The sequence below is a fragment of the Protopterus annectens genome, chromosome 4.part0 (genome assembly GCF_019279795.1).
Source record: "Protopterus annectens isolate FY-2018-M chromosome 4.part0, PAN1.0, whole genome shotgun sequence".
NCBI lineage: Eukaryota > Metazoa > Chordata > Ceratodontiformes > Protopteridae > Protopterus > Protopterus annectens.
This window is the reverse complement of record NC_056733.1, coordinates 1,994,858,745-1,994,879,393: the sequence shown is the minus strand read 5'-3', so window position 1 is coordinate 1,994,879,393 and position 20,649 is coordinate 1,994,858,745. Positions and strand designations below refer to the sequence as shown.

General features: G+C 44.8%; 1 protein-coding gene across 3 annotated transcripts in view; it reads right to left on the bottom strand.

Moving 5' to 3' along the window:
• WDR53 (WD repeat domain 53) overlaps positions 1 to 20,649 on the bottom strand; it is a 634,589-nt gene that overhangs the window by 349,185 nt on the left and 264,755 nt on the right. The gene's annotated exons all lie outside the window — the stretch shown is intronic.

Sequence of the window (20,649 nt, the reverse complement as noted above, 5' to 3'; positions counted from 1 at the left end):
ATATCTGGATGCAGCATCCATTCGTGAGCATCCGTGGTAGTTCTGCTTAAGGTGTCTGCTAGAGAATTTTCTTTTCCTGGTACAAATCTGGCCTGAAGTTGAATGTTGAGGTTCAGGGCCACATTCCACAGGTCCATTGCCATCCGCATAGAGGATATGAATGTGTACCTCCCTGTTTGTTGATGTACCACATGACTGTGGTATTGTCCGTCCTTATCAGCAGATGACCCTGTTGAAGGAGTGGTCTGAATGCCTGGATCGCATGTTTCACTGCCAGCATCTCCTTTAGATTTATGTGTAGATTCAGCTGGTCTTGGGTCCATAGGCCTTGTATACACTTGTCCACCATGTGTGCGCCCCATCCTAGGTCTGAGGCGTCCGTGTTGATGGTCTGGCTTGGCTGTGGTTTGTGGAAAGGCAAGCCTCTGTTCAACTGACAGGCCTGAGCCCACCACAGGAATTCTTGCTTCAGGCATGGAATTATTGGAATCTGGGCTTCTAGACTGTGCTTGTGTTGAGACCATACATTCCTTAGATACCATTGTAGCTTTCTCATATGCAGCCTGGCATGGAACCAATATTATGCAGGATGCCATGTAACCCAGGGCTTGCAGGACTTTCCTTGCAGTAAGCTGAGTTTGTGTTGTTAATGTCATGAAATAGACTGGTAGTTGCTTTTGTTTTTCTTCTGTGAGAAAAGCCATCTGAGTTGATGTGTCTAATTCTGCACCCAAGAATGTTATCCTTTGGGATGGTACTAGTCTTGACTTTTGCATGTTGACTGTGTATCCCAAGGCTTGCAACAGTTGTATGACAATTTCCAAATCTTTTGTTAACTTTGCCTTGTTGTCCGCTTGTATTAGGCAGTCGTCCAGGTATGGGTAAATCTGAATTCCCTGAAGTCTGCAATGAGCAATTACTGATGCCAGGCATTTCGTGAATACTCTGGGCAGTAGATAAGCCAAAAGGCAATGCTGAGAATTGATAATGCTCTGATCCTGCAAGAAATCTGAGGTGTCTTCTGCAATCTGGTCATATAGGGACGTGCAGGTATGCCTCCTTGAGATCTAGAGTCACCAGCCAAGACTCCTTGCCCAGCATGGGAAGAAGTTGCTGGAGGGTCAGCATTTTGAATTTTGGAACAATGAGGTATGTGTTCAGTGCGGACAAATCTAGAATAGGTCTCCATTGATTTTCTTTTCTTGGTACAAGGAAAAGCCTGGAGTAAAATCCTTGGCCTTGTTCCATAGGTGGCACCTCTTCTATAGCTCTCATCCGTAGTAAGTTGTTGATTTGTCTTAGAGCGGCCGTTTTTTGGCTTGGTGGTAGGTTTGGCATTCCTCTCTTTTTTGGTAGAGTATGGAAGTGAAACCTGTAGCCCTTGTCTATTGTTTGTAAAGTCCATTTGTCTCCTGTAATGTAATGCCAGTTGTCGGAGAATAAGGCTAGTTTTCCACCCAAGGGTGCTTCCAGTTGTTCCCTGGTAGGCGGAACTAGAGCCAAGTCATTGTGTCTGCCCTGTAGAAGTGGTTGTAGTTGATTCTGTGGCAGTACTTCTCTGGTTGGTAGGTTGCCACTGACGTCCCCTGTAGGCACCCCTAGATTGACTTCTGCCTCTTGGGCGTCTATTTCTGCCTCTCTGCGCTCTGGAGTTGTCTGGAAAGGACCAATTCTTTGAAGGCCAATTTCTGCTAAACCTCGGAGGTTGGACCTGTAAGAAATCTTTGACTGTTTGGACAGATTTTGCTTTTTCTTCCACCTTTTTTAGAACCTCCTGTGCTGGGGAGCCAAACAAACTTTGTTTCTCCATGGGAGCATCTAGGAGTTTTGACTTAACATGGTCTGGTAAGGATTGTTCTTTTAACCAGGCATGCCTTCGAATCACTGTTCCAGTCACCGCTGATCTAAAGGAAGCCTCCAGTGCATCATAGCCATATTTTAAGAAATGGTTACTGACCTGCTGAGAGTTATGTACCAAATCCTGAAGGGACTTGCGGTCTAAAGGTTCAGGAGAAGATAGTTTTTTATTTAGCTGGTCTAACAAAAATTCCTGGTACTGAACCATGTGAAATTGACAGTGCAAGGCCCTGGCCGAAAAGAGTAGCAGAAGTATAAACCTTTTACCCCATCTCTAATGCTCTAGATTCCCTTTCAGAGGGAAGAGGGTTTTGGCAGAGGCAGCTGCCACCTTTAGGCCCTGTGAAATGGTTTCAGGGTCTGCAACAGGAGCCTTATACAAATGATAGTGTGTGTCCGGGACCCTGTAATATCTGTCTGGCTTGGCAGGGGCCGGAGGAAGAGAATCAGGAGCAGTACAGGCATCATTATATGCATCATCAACAACTGTTAGTACTGGCGGAATGGCTAAAGGCCTATGCTGTGGTAAGTGTAAAAAAGTCCTTAGCCTTTTCCTTGAATCTGAAAAATCCTGGCCCTGCCATTGGAAGTGTTCCCTCATAGCATGCAATGTTTCCCCAAAAGAAAATTCTTCAGGAGGAGAAGCAGAAGGAATGGAGTCTTCTGCATCAGAATCCTCATAAGGAGAATATGGGCCTTCGTGAGGGTCTGAAAGGTCTGAGTCATCCGAGGAATAATCTGTAGACACGGGTTCCGAGGGTTCAGTCCTAGGCCTCTTGTCTGGAGGGGGCTGAGAGGCCCTGTCTGGGTGAGGTTGGGATCCTCTGATCAAAGAAATGAGATCCTCAGCTAGGCTGAGTATTTGGGAACTAGAGGTAGGCCTATGTGAAGGTGTTTTGGCAGGCAAGGCCTTAGAAGATTTAGCTGCCTTAGCCCTGGCAAAAGCCTTGACAGACATGGAAGCAGGGGGTCTAGCAGCCCCACGTGCAGGGGTAGTTATGTCTAAAGGAATAGTGTCTGATAAATCCTGGGTGGCTGCTTCTGTAGCAGAAAATTCAGTAGCAGATTCAGCCATGCTCTGTGAGGCCTCAGCTATCAGAAGCATACTTTCGGCCGAAGGAAGAACCGGGGGCTCGGTTTCAGCCGAAACCGAGACATTCGCGGTTGGCCTAACCGTGGTTTCAGCCGAAACCGCGGGCCGCGAATGTCGGTCCTTTTCCTTGCGCTTTTTAGCTAATTGAGAAGTCGGAGTCTCCGACGGCATTTTGTATGCAAAAGCGGGACCAAAAAACTCCTCTGCAAACTCCGACCGACGTCTAAGTGTCCGTCGGTTGAAGGAAGCGCAGGCTAGACAAGCTGATACGTCGTGGTCTGGGCCTAAGCAAGGAAGGCAGTAAGAGTGGAAATCCTTATGAGGTATTTGTTTCCCACAAGTTAAACAATTATTTACTTTGTCTGACATCGGCTGAGGCAAGAAAGAGTCCCCAACGGGGTACTTAGCTTTTTAGAAGTCTTCGGTAGTAGAAATCTCTGGATCTGACCGACCGGCACTTGCAAACAGCTTCTGCTTCGGGCACCGCGCTGCAAGAAAGACTGAGGAAAATGGCGTCGGCTGATGCCTTTATACCCAATAAACAGCAGCTATGACGTCGGGTGAAGTGCGACATCAGCTGAGGCCAGACCCAGACTTTGGAATCCGGCCGACCGAAGGGCTGCCTGAGGCAGGACAAAGTACAGTTTTGTACCTACCATAAATGTAGATGTCCGATAGACATGCAACTGCAGTCATAACATGTGGGTTGTCCTGCCTCAGGCAGCCCTCGGTCGGCCGGATTCCAAAGTCTGGGTCCGACGTCGGCTGATGTCGCATTTCTCTCAGACGTCAGAGCGGCTGGAGTATATAAGAATCAGCCGACACCATTTTCTTCAGTGTTTCTTGCCCCAGATGCCAGGTGCCCTCCAAGGAAGGCTGTAATCAAATTGGAAGACAAAAACAGAATTCCAAACAAATACATGAGCAATAAAACAAATACACCATAACAGATATCCCCAGCTAAAAGTAAGGGGGATAGGAGTGGACCCTAAGCATAGAGGGGTATGGAGGGAGGGAAAACCCGACTGCAGTTGCATGTCTATCGGACATCTACATTTATGGTAGGTACAAAACTGTACTATGTCCTTCAAGAATGCAACTGCAGTCATAACATGTGGGTAGAATACCATAGCTTAGCTGGGGGAGGAGGTATGCTCTAGGAAATAGATGGTGTGGCAATCAAACCCTGCAGGACTGCCGAAGCAAAGCCTGCCCTGGATCTGAAATACAGAGGGAGATTGTAGTGTTTTGAGAATGTATGCACGGAGCTCCATGTAGCAGCTTCTAGAATGTCTTTTGTAGGCACCCCTCTTAAAAAATGCTGTAGAGGTGGCTGTAGCTCTGGTGGAATGTGGTCTGACATAGGCTGGAACAGTCTTTCCATGAAAGGAATAACAGAATCTGATGCAATGTCCAATCCATTTAGAAATAGTCTGTTTTGAAATTGCTTTTCCTTGGACTGCAGGGGCGCAAGCTAAGAAAAGCTGTTTAGACTTCCTACTGGCCTTGGTTCTGTCCAGGTAGTATCGAAGTGGTCTATGAATGTCCAAGGTATGCAAAAGTCTTTCCCCCTTATTCTCAGGATTGGGGAAGAAAGCAGGCAGATGAATGGCTTGATTTAGAGAAACCCTAGATACCACCTTTGGCATAAAGGTAGGGTTGGTCCTTAATGAAACCCTGTCTCTGTGGAAAATAATAAAGGGTGGTATTGCCATTAGGGCCTGTAGCTCCGAAACCCTTCTTGCTGAGGTAATTGCCAACAGGAAGGCTGTTTTCCATGAGAGAAATTGCAAGTCAACTGAAGCTGCTGGCTCAAAAGGAGGTAGAGTCAGTTTTTCTAAGACAAAATTGAGGTCCCAGGCTGGCACTGGGGCCTTTCTCGGTGGCTTAATGTTCTTGATTCCCCTGAGGAATTGTCTCAGTAAAGGGTGAGAGAAAACAGGAGGATCAGTGTTGTATCTAGCTGAAATAGCAGATGCATGTATCTTTATTGAAGAATATGAGAGGCCGCTCTGTAACATATCTGCCAAATATTCCAAGATAAGTGGGATGTTCAGTAATGATGCATCATGTCCCTTGCTGGTATTCCAATTGCTGAATCTTTTCCACTTAGCAAAGTAGACCTTTCTGGTGGATGGTCTTCGAGCCTCTATTAGTATCCGCTGAACTTCCTTGGAGAGGGATAAGCTGAAGTTATTTATAGGATCTCCCAGGCTGTTAGCTGCAGTGTCTGAAGGTTTGGATGCAGTGTTTCGAAATTGTGTTGAGTCAAAAGTAGAGGCCACTGAGGGAGGGCCCACCTCCGGGTGTGGCATCTGCTCCGTAGTAGTGGGTACCAGTGTTGTCTTAGCCAATCCGGAGCTATTATGATTCCCTTGGGCTTCTCTGCTTTGATCTTTAGTAATACTGAGGTCATCAGTGGCAGAGGTGGAAATGCATAGATTGCTAGGGAGTTCCAGTTGAATGAAAGGGCATCTATTTTCCAAGCCTTTGGATGGTATGTCCTTGTGCAAAATTTTGGTAGAAGATGATTGAGGTGAGAGGCAAACAGGTCCACTTCTTTCTTGCCCCATGTCGAAGTGAGTTGTCTGAAGGCCTTCGGATGTAACCTCCACTCGTGTGGATCTGTGAAATTCCTGCTTAGGCTGTCCGCCAACACATTGTCTTTTCCTGGAACAAACTGGGATTGTAACTGGATGTTTAGACTCAGTGATTTCTCCCAAAGCTGCATTGTCAGTCTGCAAAGGGGGTAAGAGTGGGTGCCCCCCTGCTTGTTTATGTACCACATCACCGTGGTGTTGTCTGTCCGTATCAATAAGTGGCCTTGCTGGAGTTGGTTTTGAAAAGCCTCGATAGCATGCATTACTGCCAGCATCTCCTTTTGGTTTATATGCAGATGTGTTTCCTTTGGAGAACATTGTCCTTGTATACACCTGCCTTCCATGTGCGCCCCCCCATCCAAGGTCTGAGGCGTCTGTAGTCATGGTCTGTGTTATCTGTGTTTTTTTGAATGACATACCTGTGTTTTCCTGGCTCACCTTGGCCCACCATAGGAATTCCTTTTGTAGGCATGGAATAAGTGGTATGATTGTCTCCAAGTTGTTGCTGTGTTGAGACCAAATGCTTTTTAGGTACCATTGAAGCTTTCTCATGTGTAGTTTTGCTAATGGAACCAGTAGAATGCAGGATGCCATGTAACCCAGGGCCTGTAGGAATCTCCTTGCAGTCATCTGGGTGAGTTTTGCTAAACCTTTGAAGTACTGAGTTAACTTCTCTTGCTTGTCTTCTGTCAGGTAAGCCATCTGAGAGGCTGTGTCTAGTTTGGCTCCTAAGAAGGTTATTTGCTGGGATGGCTGCAGTCTTGACTTTTGGAAGTTGACTGCGTATCCCAGAGCTTGAAGTAATTGTATGATATAATCCAGGTTTTTGGTCAACATCAGTTTGTCGTCCGCTTGTATAAGGCAGTCGTCCAGGTACGGGTAGATTTGTATACCCTGGAGCCTGCAATGAGCAATTACTGAAGCCAGGCATTTTGTAAACACTCTGGGCGCAGTAGATAAGCCAAATGGCAATGCTGAGAATTGATAATGCTCTGGCCCTGCAAGAAATCTGAGGTATCTTCTGCAGCTGTGTCTGATAGGGACATGCAGGTATGCCTCCTTGAGGTCCAGAGTAATAAGCCACGACTCCTTGCCCAGCATGGGAAGAAGTTGCTGTAGAGTCAGCATTTTGAACTTTGGTACTAAGAGAAAGGTGTTTAATGCGGACAAGTCCAGTATTGGTCTCCATTGAGATTCTTTTCTTGGAACAAGGAACAGTCTTGAGTAAAACCCCTGCTCTTGTTCTTTTTGTGGAACTCTTTCTATTGCTTTCATTCGAGTCAGCAGAGTGATTTGCTTGATAGCCTCTGCCCTTTGATGTTGTGGTAGATTTGGCATGCCTTGCTTTCTTGGTAAGGTATGAAAATGAAACCTGTACCCTCGGTCTATAATGTCCAAAATCCATTTGTCCTTTGTCAGTCTGTGCCAGTTTTTTGCAAACAGAGATAATTTTCCGCAAGGGAGCTTCTAGTTGTTCCCTGGTAGGCAGTAGTAGAGGAAAGTCATTGAGTTTGTGGTTGTTGGGCAGGTGAAACCCTGTCACTTCTTTGGTTTCCTGGCTGCCATTGTCATCCCCTGTAAGGGCCTCTGTATTGGCCTCTTCCTCCACGCCTGTTCTTACCCCTTTGAAACTTTTCTGGATTAGGAAAGGACCAGTTTTTTGAAGGCCAATTCCTACTGAATCGGGGGGGGTTGAACCTGGAGAAAATCCTTCACAGTTTGAACTGATTTTGCTTTTTCTTGATGGTCTTTAACACTTCCTTAGCATTTGCACCAAAAGCTTGTTCTTTTCCAAAGGTGCATCCAGAAGTTTTGCTTTTACATGATCTGGTAGAGGTTGATCTTTTAACCAAGCATGTCTACATCACTGCCCCTGTCATAGCTGCCCTACATGAAGCTTCCAGTGCATCATATCCACACTGCAGGAAGTGATTGCTTACTTGCTGAGTGTTATGTACAGCTTCCTGCAAAGTCTTCCTGTCTAAAGGATCAGGAGAAGCTAATGTTTTTTGTAAATCTTCTAAGAGATAATCCTGATATTGGAACATATGAAAAAGGCAATTTAAAGCTCTCATGGATAAGGTAGTGGAAGTGTAAACCTTTTTACCCCATCTCTCTAATGACCTTGCTTCCCTGTTGGAGGGCAAAGGATTTTTGGAGGTGGAGGCTGAAACTCCTTTAGGCCCCTGTGAAATAGTTTCCAAATCAGCAGTATGGGCCCTGAATAAATGGGAATGAGTTTCTGGGACCCTGTAATACCTGTCTGGCTTGGCTGGAGCAGGAGGAAGAGAATCAGGGGTAGCACTAGAATCAGAATACAAATTAGCCAGAACATCAAGTACAGGAGGAATAGCTAAGGGCCTGTGCTGAGGCTTTTTAAGGAAAGTCCTAAGGCGTTTCCGAGAATCAGAATATTCCTGACCCTGCCACTTGAAATGTTCCCTCATGGTGTGCAGAACTTCCCCAAAAGAAATATCCTCAGGAGGGGAGGCCGAAGGTATGGAATCTCCTGCATCCGAGTCCTCATAGGTCTGGAAGAGCTCTTCCTGGCCATCAGAGTGGACAGAGCCGTCAGAGTCTTCATCTGAATGAACAGAGGGTTCAACCCGGGGCCTTTTATCAGGAGGATGCTGGAATGCTCTCTCAGGATGGGCCTGTGAACCTCTAATCATGGAAATTATATCAGCAGCCATGGACATAATTTGTGTCTCCGGAGTCGGCTGAGGTAAGGATTTGGAAGTAATATGCTTAGTTTTGCTGGCTGCCTTAGCCCTAGTGTAGGCCTTAATAGACATGGCCATAGGAGGCCTGGCAGCTCCACGTGCAGGAGTGACCTTGTCTACAGCAATGGTCCCAGGCATTTCCTCGGTTTCGGTATCTGGAGGAAAATCTATAACTGGCGTCGAAGTAATGTCTGGAATCGGAGTCGTCGGTAATGCGGTGTCTTCGGTTCGGAGCGGTGGAGAGACCGTCTCAGAGGGAACCGGAGCACTCACGCTAGGTTTTGGCGTGGAGTCAGTAGTAGACGCGGGCCGAGGATGTCGGTCCCGGTCTTTTCGTTTTTTTGGAGTTTGCGATGTCGGAAGATCCGATGGCATGGTGTAAGCAAATTTATCACCGAAAAAATTTTCAGCGAACTCCGCCTGGTGCCTGAGAGTGCGCTTGTTGAAGCGAGCACAGGCTACACAGGCCGAGACGTCGTGGTCTGGGCCCAGGCAAGGGAGGCAGTAAGAGTGGAAATCCTTATGAGGTATTTGTTTACCACAAAAAAGACAATTGTTAACTTTTTCAGTAATTTCTGACATCGGCTGAGACAAGAAAAGGTCCCCAACGGGGTACTTAGCTTTTTTGATGACTTCGGTATCGTAGAATACAGGAGCTGACTGACCGGCACTTGCGAACTGCTTCTGCTTCGGGCACCGCGCGGCAAGAAAGACTGAAGAAAATGGCGTCTGCTGATTCTTATATACTCCAGCCGCTCTGACGTCGGAGAGAAATGCGACATCAGCCGACGTCGGACCCAGACTTTGGAATCCGGCCGACCGAGGGCTGCCTGAGGCAGGACAACCCACATGTTATGACTGCAGTTGCATTCTTGAAGGACATCCCATATGTTAAGACTGCAGATGCATCATTGAAGGACATCAGCAGAGGCATGTATCTTTATGGAAGAGAAAGAGAGACCCTTATGAAAGAGGTCTGACAGGTAAAGTAAAATCAGAGGAATGTTAGGAATAAGAGGATCTGAATCCTAAGCCTGCATCCAGGAACAAAATCTTTTCCATTTTCCTGCATAAGATTTTCTAGTGCTAGGACGTCTGGCTTCTAAAATGACATCCATAACCTGCTTGGGTAGGAGAGAATGAATCATAGACCTTGGATTAACCAGGCCGCCAGGCTGAGAGTTTTGACATGGGAGTGCAGAACCTGACCCTGGTGTTGGGACAGAAGGTTCGGAGTCTGTGGTAAAACCCAAGGGGGCTCCAGACAAAGGTTTTTCAGTGTTGGGTACCAAAACTGTCGAGGCCAATTTGGGGCCAGCAAGATTATCATCTTGGGCTTGTCCTGTTTGATCTTTAATAATACCCGTGGAAGAAGAGGCAGAGGCGGGAAGGCATACCCAGAGAGGTTTCTCCAACTGAATGATAGTGCATCCACTTTCCAAGCTAGTTCGTGGAATGTCCTGGTGCAAAAAATCTGTAGTTGATGATTGAAGTGGGATGCAAAGAGGTCTATGTGAGGACATCCCCAAGACTGCTGTAATCATCTTGAATATTTCGGTGTCCAGCATCCATTTGTGTGGGTCCGACAGGTTTCTGCTCAGACTGTCTGCTAGGAGGTTTTGCTTCCCTGGTAGAAACTGAGCTTGAAGGTCCAGTTTGCAAGCTAGAGCTGTGTTCCATAGATTCATGGCTAGTCTGCAAAGGGGATAGGAATGAGATCCCCTTGCTTGTTTATGTACCACATAACTGTGGTGTTGTCTGACCGCATCAGTAGTTGTCCTGGTTGTAGAAGATTCCTGAAGGCCAATAGAGCTTTCTGAATGGCTAACATTTCCTTTAAATTGACATGCAGGTGCTTCTGATCCTTTGTCCAAAGGCCCTGCAGACAGTTGCCCTGAAAATGAGCTCCCCATGCATAATCTGAGGCGTCCGTGGTTAATATCTGAGTGGCTGGAGGCAGACTGAAGAGTTTTCCTTTGTTTAGAGTACATGCCTTGGACCACCAAAGGAATTCCTTTTGAAGACAAGGCAGGATGGTGACCTGTATGTCTAAACTGTGGCAATGCTGAGACCATACACTTTTTAGGTACCACTGTATTTTCCTCATATGTAGTCTTGCATATGGTACGAGAAGGATGCAGGAGGCCATGTAACCCAAAGCCTGCAGGAATTTCCTTGCAGATAGCTGAGTTAATGTTGCCAAGGTTTTGAAAGTTGAAGCCAGCTGTAATTGTATTTCGTATGTCAGAAATGCCATCTTGGTGGTTGTGTTTAGAAAAGCACCCAGAAAAATGATCTGTTGTGAGGGTGTCAAATTTGACTTTTTTATGTTTACAGTGAATCCCAGGAACTTGAGAAAATTCTGAACAAATTCTAGATGCTGGAGTAAGGCATCCTTGCTGTCTGCCTGAATAAGACAGTCGTCCAGATAAGGGTAAATTTGAATTCCCTTGAGTCTGCAATAAGCTACTACTGGAGCCAGGCATTTGGTGAAGACCTTGGGTGCAGTAGACAATCCAAAGGGCAGCGCAGAGAATTGATAGTGCCTCGATCCGGCCTTGAACCTGAGGTATTTTCTGCATTCCTGCCTGATGGGAATGTGTAAATATGCCTCCTTTAAATCCAAAGTTACCATCCATGCATTTTTGGTCAGCACTGGAAGTAGCTGCTGTAGAGTAAGCATCATGAATTTTGGTATCTCGAAAAAAGTGTTCAAGACTGACAGATCCAGAATGGGTCTCCATAAATTTTGCTTTCTGGGGACTAGAAAGAGCCTTGAGTAAAAACCTTGTCCCATCTCTGAAAGTGGAACCAGTTCTATGGCTTTCATAGCCAAGAGAGCTTCCACCTGGTTTAAAGCCTCTAACCACTGATGTTTTAGAAGATCTGGCCATCCGCTTGGTCTTGGTAGGGTATGAAAATGGAATTTGTAACCTCTTGAAACCACATCCAGAACCCACTTGTCTTGGGTTATACGAGTCCAATTTAGGTGAAAAAGAGAAAGCTTTCCTCCGAGAGGGGCTTCCAGGCAAGAAGTTCCTGCAGCCCTGTTTTCTATGAGCTTGCGACCTGTCCTCTCCTCCACTAGGGGTGGAAGCAGTCCACGGTCTTGGTCTATAAGAGGCGTGCGTTTGAGGCCTTCCTCAGGAGCGTCTGTATCTACCCCTCTGAGGCCTGTCTGAATTGGGAAAGGACAAATTTTTTGTAGGCCAATTACTACTAAATCTGGGTGGCTGTACTTGTAAGAAATCTTTAACCGTTTGCATGGATTTTGCCTTTTCCTCCATCTTCTTTATCACCTCTTCAGCTTTAGATCCAAACAAAACATTATGCTGAACAGGAGCATCCAATAATTTAGCTTTTACTTGATCTGGCAAGTTTTGTTCCTTTAACCATGCATGCCTTCTAATGACTGTGCCAGAGGCAGCAGCCCTACAAGAAGCCTCCAAGGCATCAAATCCACAGTGTAAACCATGCTTCCCAACTTGTTCAGTGGCATACATTAAGTCATGTAATTCCTTATCATCTGCACAGGCGGAAATGGAAGTTAGCTTTTGTTTTAAAACAGACAAAATAAATTGCTTGTATTTCAGCATATGAAACTGACAGTTTAAAGCCCTAAGAGATAAAGTAGCAGAAGTGTACACTTTTTTGCCCCATCTTTCTAAAGATCTGGAATCCTTCTTAGTGGGAATGGGGTTTTTAGCAGAAGCGGCCTTAACCCCCTTAGGACCCTGAGAAATGGTTTCAGGATCAGCAGTGGGATTCTTGTATAAAAACTGGTGGGAATCAGGAACCCTATAATATCTGTCTGGCTTAACAGGAGCTGGAGGAAAAGAGTCAGGAGTTAAGTTAGCCTCCGAAAAAGCATCATCCACAATATCCAAAATAGGAGGAATAGCCAGGGGTCTATGCTGGGGAAGAAGAAGAAAATCCCTTAGCCTTTTCTTAGATTCCGAGTACTTCTGTCCTTCCCAGAGAAAATGTTCCCTCATTTCATGCAAAGTTTCCCCAAAAGAGAAATCCTCAGGGGGAGAAGCTGAAGGAATGGATTCCTCAGCATCAGAATCCTCATAAGGAGGGAAAGAATATTCCTGGTCAGAAGATGAAACTGAAGAAACAGAAGCCTGATCAGAGGAGTCATAATACACTTCCTGCTTTGGCCTTTTATCTGGAGGGGGATGTGAACCCCTAATCATAGTAAGTAAGTCCTCCGCCATCTTAAGTAACTGTTTCTGAGACTTGGGTGCCGGATCTGAAGAGGCCTGGGCTGCAGTCTTTGATTTGGAAGGAGTCTTTGCCTTTGTCTTTGGCTTTGCCTTTATTAGAAGCTGAGTAGGCCTGAAAACCCCTTCGGAAGCCAGTACCTGCACAGCGGCTCCAGACCCATCCGAAGGAGCATTGTCCGAAGGTCCTGCAACAGAAATATTCAAAGGCCTAGTTGGCTCCTCGTGGGAGTCCGTTTTGGTCATCGGTTCTGAAATGGCCGACGACAGGGGCTGAAAAAGCACCTCACTGACGACAGCAGAACCTGAAGCTGGCTGTGCTTGTAGAACATCGTCTGATTTGGACCTCGGAGGCCTGACTTTATCCTTGCGTCGTTTGTGAACTCCGGTAGCCGGAACCGTATCCGACGACATTTTATAATTAAAACGCCTACCGAAGTAATGAAATGCAAAATCGTACCTTCGTTTAATCGTACGTTGATTGAATCTAGCACAAAACCGACAACTAGCTACGACGTGGTCAGGGCCTAAGCAAGGAATACAGTAAGAATGAAAATCCTTATGAGGTATTTGCTTCCCACATGAAATACAATTATTAACTTTTTCTGACATCGGACTGGAGCAAGAAAAAAGTTTCAACGGGTACTTAGCTTTGAGTAGGAGAAGAAAGTCTTGGACTGAAATGCTTATAAAAAATTGTCAGGAGTTAGCCGACCGGCACTTGCGAACTGCTATCACCACACGGCAAGAAAGACTGGAGAACATGGCGTCGGCTGTCAGCTTTGTACTCCTGGCGCTCTGACGTCAGGGAGCATGGCTGAGCAGCCGACGCCGGACCAAGACTTTAGGATTCTGGCCGACCGAGGACTGCCTGCCAGCAGGGGAGAACCCTACAGTCATGACTGCAACAGTGAAACACGATGAACATCAGGTGCCTCTCTAATGTAACAGGGCTTGCACATTTTTCTAAATCTATATTTCAAGCACTGAGAGTCTTCGCTTGATTCAGCCGGTACAACAATATGGCGGTTTTCCCCTCTCCTGCATATACTGCTGGTGCATACACAAATAAATGATCCCTTTCAATGGCTTCTGAGCCTGCTACATTAAGCAAAATGAATGCCCTTGTATGTGCATCTTTGTCAGAAAAAGCTGCTTGTATGAAAATATCGTATTCCTGCTCAAATACTCTCCAATTCCCTGCAATATTATGATCAAACACAAGTGGACTGGGTCTGCAAAATGCCTCTGCCATATCATTACACACATAAATAGATGCCAGAATTTGCAATTATGCCCAATAGCACAATAGACTCCTTGAAATAACTGCACTTTACCAAACAAGTCTCCATAGCACAAGAACACTATAAAATCACTGTACTTTGTGAAACCACTCCTCATCAGTGTAAGAAATACTTTGAAATAACTGTACTTTGTGAATAAGCTGTACACAGCAGACGCTTGGAGTAAGAAGCACTTCAAAATGAATGCACTTTGCAAATAAACTGTATACAGCACAAGAGCTCTTCAAAATGGCTGTACCTTGCGAAATAACTCTACACAGAATAAGAAATACTTTGAAATGGTGGCACTCTTCGAATAAAAATACACAGCACAAGAAACTTTTTGAAATGGCTGTACTTTGACTACACTTTGTAATGTAACTGTACTTTGCACAAAGCAAACTCTTTGAAATAATTGTACTGTAATAAAGTACACACTCTACAAACACTCTGCACACTCTTGAGATACTTCGAACAACTCAAGTTAAGCTTTGAATGGCTTTGGTCAATGCAAAATAGCAGCTTATGCCTAAAACACGGTTTAATAAAAACGTGTAGTCATCTTACTTTTTTGAGCTTATTTTGTCCTTTTATTGTACTTACTATGCCCATTTAACCTCATACCGTGCTCATTATACTTTTCTTGTGCTCATTTTACTTTAAACACGCTCATTATGTAAACTGGAGGTAATTCTGAGCCCCACATGAATGTTTCTGCTAGTTGTTATCAAATATCGTGGTTTGGGACATTTCGTTAAATTAACAATGTGTTTTGTGCTACTCATTCAATTAATATTGCGTTTTGTGACTTACAAATGTTCCATTTCATTTTTTTTTTTTGCAAAATAAATAGTTTGTGCAAGTTTTGGTTACCTTAAGTTCATTTCTGGCCCTTTTTGATCGTTTGAGCTCTGTATCACTCAACCTGCTCAATCTGCCATCACCTTCAACTCTGCACCTAATGGCTCGAAGAAGATGCAGTCTTAATCCTGCTTCTGACACCATGCCCCTTGTCTGGTCAAGATAAAACAGATGAACAGTTGTGAGGTCAGTTCAAGCAGCTTCATTACATACAAACACATTAGGAATGAGGCTTTGTAACTTAAAATTAAATAAACTTATAAACAGACTGACTCTGGCTGTTCTCTCAAAATGGCACTGCTGCCTGCACGTGCCTACATCTGGAAAGGCTTCTTAAAGGTACAACACATGCTCTGTTCTACACATACATTCCCAGTAAGCTCACAAATACTTGGTGCCCACACCACTGTTTCTCGAGAGTTTAACTAGTATCTAGTGCCATCCTTGCACAGAAGCTCTTTACATTGATTTTTTTGCACTTTTATAAGACATTTAAGAGTACTGCTACTGTATTTTTGAATTACTTACTGTATTGTTCTGCACTCTGTCACTGTAAGGTGCCACTACTTTTCACTGATCTTGCTGCTGGTTTCTCTGCATTGAGGTTGTTTTAAAAAAGCATGTTTATAGCTAATTTGTTTGATTGTCCTGTCTGAATTCACTTTGGGCCAAATGTAGTGTGGTTTTTACATTAGTAAGGCCTGGGACTCCATGTCTAGTGAAATCAGAAAGTAGCCAGGCCTGTCTGAGCTGGAAATTGCACAAAAGGCTTTAAGCAAGACTGTTTGTTTGGTGACTGGGTCATTTACTTTGTTTAGTCAGTATTCTCTGCCTCTATAAATTTGAAACATTTGAACAATGCTCTTCATCGGGCAGTGCTCTACATAAACACATTGTAATTTTCTGTATAAAACTGCTGACATTCCCATAGAACTTTGCTGCACAAACAGCAACTAGTTTGTGCACTGAGGAGCAACCCCCCCCCCCCCGTCTTGTTTTAAGATAGCCCTGACTGTAGCAAAGACTCTCAAAGTAACCAAGCTAGCCAGCCATAGGTTCATAGGTTAGTACTAGGCTAACTGCCCTTATGAGCCATTTTTAAGCCTAGCCAATTACCCCATGTCAGAATCAAACCCTGCACCTTGTGTTTTTAAGGTAAGCACCTTAACCATTACGCCAACCTCCCACCCTACCATAAATACCTCTTGTACCTTTCCCCTTGTAGAACACAAGATAAGAATTCACAGTTATGGACATGCACTTCCTTGCAATTTCTGAAGCCAGCCTGGTGGATATGGGTTGTCTTGAGGCATTGTAGCAACTGTCTCGTGTTTACTGACAAGCACTTAATTTTTAAATTCATATAGTGTGTAAAAGAAGTAGTTTCATAATGTCACTGGAGGCAAGGCTCTCACATACAAGCACTAAAGCAAACAGGTTGTCAGTAAAGTACAGTTTTGTACCTACCATAAATGTAGATGTTCGAGGATCCACATTGCTGCAGTCCTAACTATTGGGGTAGTCCGCTGTCCAGTCGGCCCGAATACAAAGTATATGGCTGACGTCGGTCACGGCGCATTAGACTGACGTCAGTACGTCAGGGTACTAATGCGCATGACCGACGTCATATCCTCAGTCTTTTCTTGCCCCAGATGTCAGAAGACCCTAAAAAGACAAGGCCAAAACCAAACACACCAAACATACCTGCACCAAAAATATATACAATATATACAAAGGTACCAGAATATAATCTCACCTACACAACCACCCCTAAACACAGAGGGGAAGGAGGGAGGGTAATTGGACTGCAGCAATGTGGATCCTCGAACATCTACATTTATGGTAGGTACAAAACTGTACTATGTTCTTCATTCCACATTGCTGCAGTCCTAACTATTGGGTAGAATCCCAAAGCAAAGGTAAGGGAGGCTGGCAAATCATAAGGAAGCAGGAGCTGATAACATGCCTTGCAAAATAGCTGTGGCAAAACCAGCCCTAGACTTAGAGTAGAGAGGAAGGTGGTAATGCTTAGAGAAAGTATGCACTGAACTCCAAGTAGCTGCCTCCAAAATATCCTTAGTTGCCACCCCTTAGAAATGCTGTTGAAGTGGCAGTAGCCCTAGTGGAATGAGGCCTAATCCCAGCTGGAATCTCCTTGCCATGATGGGAATAACAAAATGCAATGCAAAACCCAATCCACCTAGAAATAGTTTGTTTTGACACAGGCTTGCCCTGCGAACTCAAAGCAAAAGAAACAAACAACTGCTGAGACTGCCTAAAATCCTTAGTCCTGCTTAAATAATAACGCAATTGCCTGTGTACATCTAAAGTGTGCAAAATCTTTTCCCCTTTATTTTGGGGATCTGCATAAAAAGTAGGCAAATGAATAGTTTGGTTTAAAGCCACACTAGAAACCACCTTAGGCATAAAGGAAGGATTAGTACGTAATGATACCCTATCCTTATGAAAAATCAAAAAAGGCTCAACCGCCATAAGGGCCTGCAATTCAGAAACCCTTCTAGCAGAAGTAATGGCCAACAAAAAAGCAGTCTTCCATGACAAGTATTTCAGTTCAGCAGTAGCCGCAGGCTCAAAAGGTTGTAGAGTAAGTTTCTCCAACACAAAATTGAGGTCCCAAGCAGGAGTAGGAGCTCTACGTGGGGGTCTTATATTCTTTGCCCTCTAAGAAATTGCTTGAACAAAGGATGTGAAAACAATGGTGGGTCACAATCATAGTGAGCTGAAATTGCTGCAGCATGAATCTTAATGGAAGAGAAAGACAAACCTTTGTCCAATAACTCAGTAAGATATTGAAGAGCCACACTCAAATTAGGCTCAGAAATCTCAAATTCTTTGCTGCAGTCCAAAATAAAAATCTCTTCCATTTTTCTGCATACACTTTCCTTGTACTAGGTCTTCTGGCTTCCATAATCACATTTAAAACTTGTTGAGGAAGCTGAGACCTGCTGTCTTTCAAAACAGAATATGCCAGGCTGTTAGATGAAGAGAGTGAAGCTTGACATTGAGCAGACGACCGTCCCTCTGAGACAACAGGTGTGGAATCAAGGGTAAAGGCCATGGAGGCTTCCTTACCAGACTCCTCAGTAATGGGTACCAGTGCTGCCGAGGCCAATCTGGAGCTATCAAAATCATCCTTGGCTTGTCTTGTCTGACCTTTAGAAGCACCTTTGGGAGAAGAGGCAGAGGTGGAAAAGCATACACATGAAGATTTTTCCAACTGAAAGAAAGAGCATCCACTTTCCAAGCTGTGTGATGAAATCCTTCGTGCAAAAATTTTGCAGCTGGTGGTTTTTTGGAGAAACGAACAGATCTATTTCTGGAGTTCCCCATGACACTGTCAATTTTGAAATACATGAAGATCCAGTTTCCACTGTGGGGATCCATGATTTGTCTGCTTAACACATCTGCTAAGGAGTTCTGTGCTCCGGCAGAAACCTTGCCTGAAGAGTTAGTTGCAAGCTGAGCGCAGTCTCCCATAAAATCATTGCTTGTCTGCACAATGGGTAAGAATGTGTTCCCCTTGTTTGTTGATGTACCACATGACAGTTGTGTTGTCTGTTAGAATCAACACCTGCCCTGGAAGAAGTAACTCCTTGAAAGCCATTAATGCAAACTGGACTGCTAACATCTCTTTCATGTTGATATGTAGATGCTGTAGTCTGGCAGGCCACTTGTCTTGTATCCACTTTCCATTTAGATGAGCTCCCCAAGCAATGTCTGAGGCATCTGTCGTTAGAATCTGACTTGCCTCTGGCCGGGTCACAGAGAGTCCCTTGTTTAGGTGACATTCCTGAGCCCACCACAAAAATTCCTTTTGAATGCAAGGTATTATTTGAATGACAGTGTCCAAATCCTGGCAGTGCTGTGTCCACAGATTTTTTAGATACCATTGCAGCTTCCTCATATGCAGTTTGGCATTGGGAAGCACCAGAATACAAGATGCCATGAACCCTAAGGCTTGAAGGACTGTCCTTGCAGTCAGCCCGGACTGAAGAGATAGTTGATGGAAGTAACTGGAAAGATTCTTTTGTTTGTCCGGGGTTAAAAAGGCCATCTGGGCTGCTGTATTCAGTCTCACACCCAGAAAGCACATGTCTTGAGAGGGTACTAGACTGGACTTTATTTCGTTCACAGAATACCCTAGGCATCTTAGCACTGCTATGACATAATCCAAATGCTGTAGAAGGTCTTCCTTTTCTTGAGCTAGAATCAGGCAGTCGCCCAAGTAAGGATAGATTTGAATTCCTTTTAGCCTGAAGTAAGCTATCACTGGAGCCAGAACCTTTGTGAATACTCTGGGCGCAGTAGATAAGCCAAAGGGCAATGCAGAGAACTGATAATGAGAATTTCCAGCTCGAAAACGCAGATACTTCCTGCAACTTAGTCTTATTGGCACATGAAGGTAAGCTTCCTTGAGATCTAAAGTTACCATCCAGTGATCTTTGCCCAGCAGAGGTAAAAGCTGTTGTAACATCAACATTTTGAACTTGGGAATGTCCAGATAAGTGTTGAGGATAGATAAATCCAAAATTGGTCTTCACGTGTTCCCCTTCTTTGGTACTAGGAACAGGCGAGAATAAAATCCTAGGCCCCTTTCTGGCACAGGAACTGGCTGAATGGCCCCTATTTGGAGCAACAGAGAAATTTGCTTGTGAGCCTCTTGTCTTTGTAGAGGAGGAATGTCTGGCATGCCTTTGAAAGGAGGCAAGGTATGGAAATAAAACCTGTAACCGTGGTGAATGATATCCAGAACCCATCTGTCTTGGGTAATTAAATCCCAATTTTCTTTGAAAAGAGACAGCCTTCCTCCCAAAGGTGCTGCCAGGCGAGAATGTACTGGCAGCTGAAAAGGCAGGTCATTGGGTCTGCTTACGAAAGGACTGACCCCTGCCCACACCAGAAGTCTGAGCAGGGGAACTCCCTGTCCTAGGCCTAAAAGAACCTTGAGCTCTGCTTCTACCACATCTAGACCTACCCCTAGACTGGGAATCATAAGCAGGATAAGTCCACCCCTTAGTAGGCCAATTTCTACTAAACTTCGGAGGCTGCACCTGCAAAAAATCCTTAACAGTTTGCATAGACTTAGCCTTGTCCTCCATTTTCTTTAAGACTGCTTCCACAGGCGAACCAAACAACACATCAGACTGCAAAGGAGCATCCAAAATCCTTGTCTTAACATGCTCAGCTAAGTTCTGATCTCTCAACCAGGCATGCCTACGAAGAACAGAACCAGTGGCAGCCACCCTCGAGGAGGCCTGCACAGCATCAAAACCACACTGCAAGGAATGCTTACCCACCTGTTCAGACACATGAACTAAATCCTGCAACTCTTTACACTCAATACCTTCTGCCAGAGCATCCACCTTAGACTTCAATTGTGAAAGGAGATAATTCTGAAATTTTAACATGTGAAACTGACAATTCAACGCCCTCATGGCTAAAGTGGAAGAAGTATACACTTTCTTTCCCCATCTATCCAAAGCCCTTGCGTCTTTATCAGGAGGAACAGGATTTTTAACAACAGAGGCCTTCACACCTTTAGGCCCCTGAGAGACAGTTTCCGGGTCTGCCCTAGGACTCTTAAAAAGATACTTATGAGCTTCAGGCACCCTATAGTACCTATCCGGTTTAACTGGGGCAGGAGGCAAAGAATCAGGATTGAGGGAAGCCTCTGCAAAAACATCTTCCACCACATTCAGAACAGGAGGTATAGCTAAAGGCCTATGCTGGGGTAAAAACAAGAATTCCCTAAGCCTCTTCCTGGAATCAGAGAAATCTTGACCTTCCCATTTAAAATGCTCCCTCATGGAATGCAGAGTCTCTGAAAATGAAAAATCCTCAGGAGGCGAAGCTGAAGGAGTAGAATCATCCACATCAGAATCAGAATAAGGAGGAAACTCCTGCAAGTCTTCAGCCGAAGACTCAGAAGCCTCCGAACATTGCTCAAAACTCTCAAACTCAGGTTCCACCCTAGGCCTCTTATCA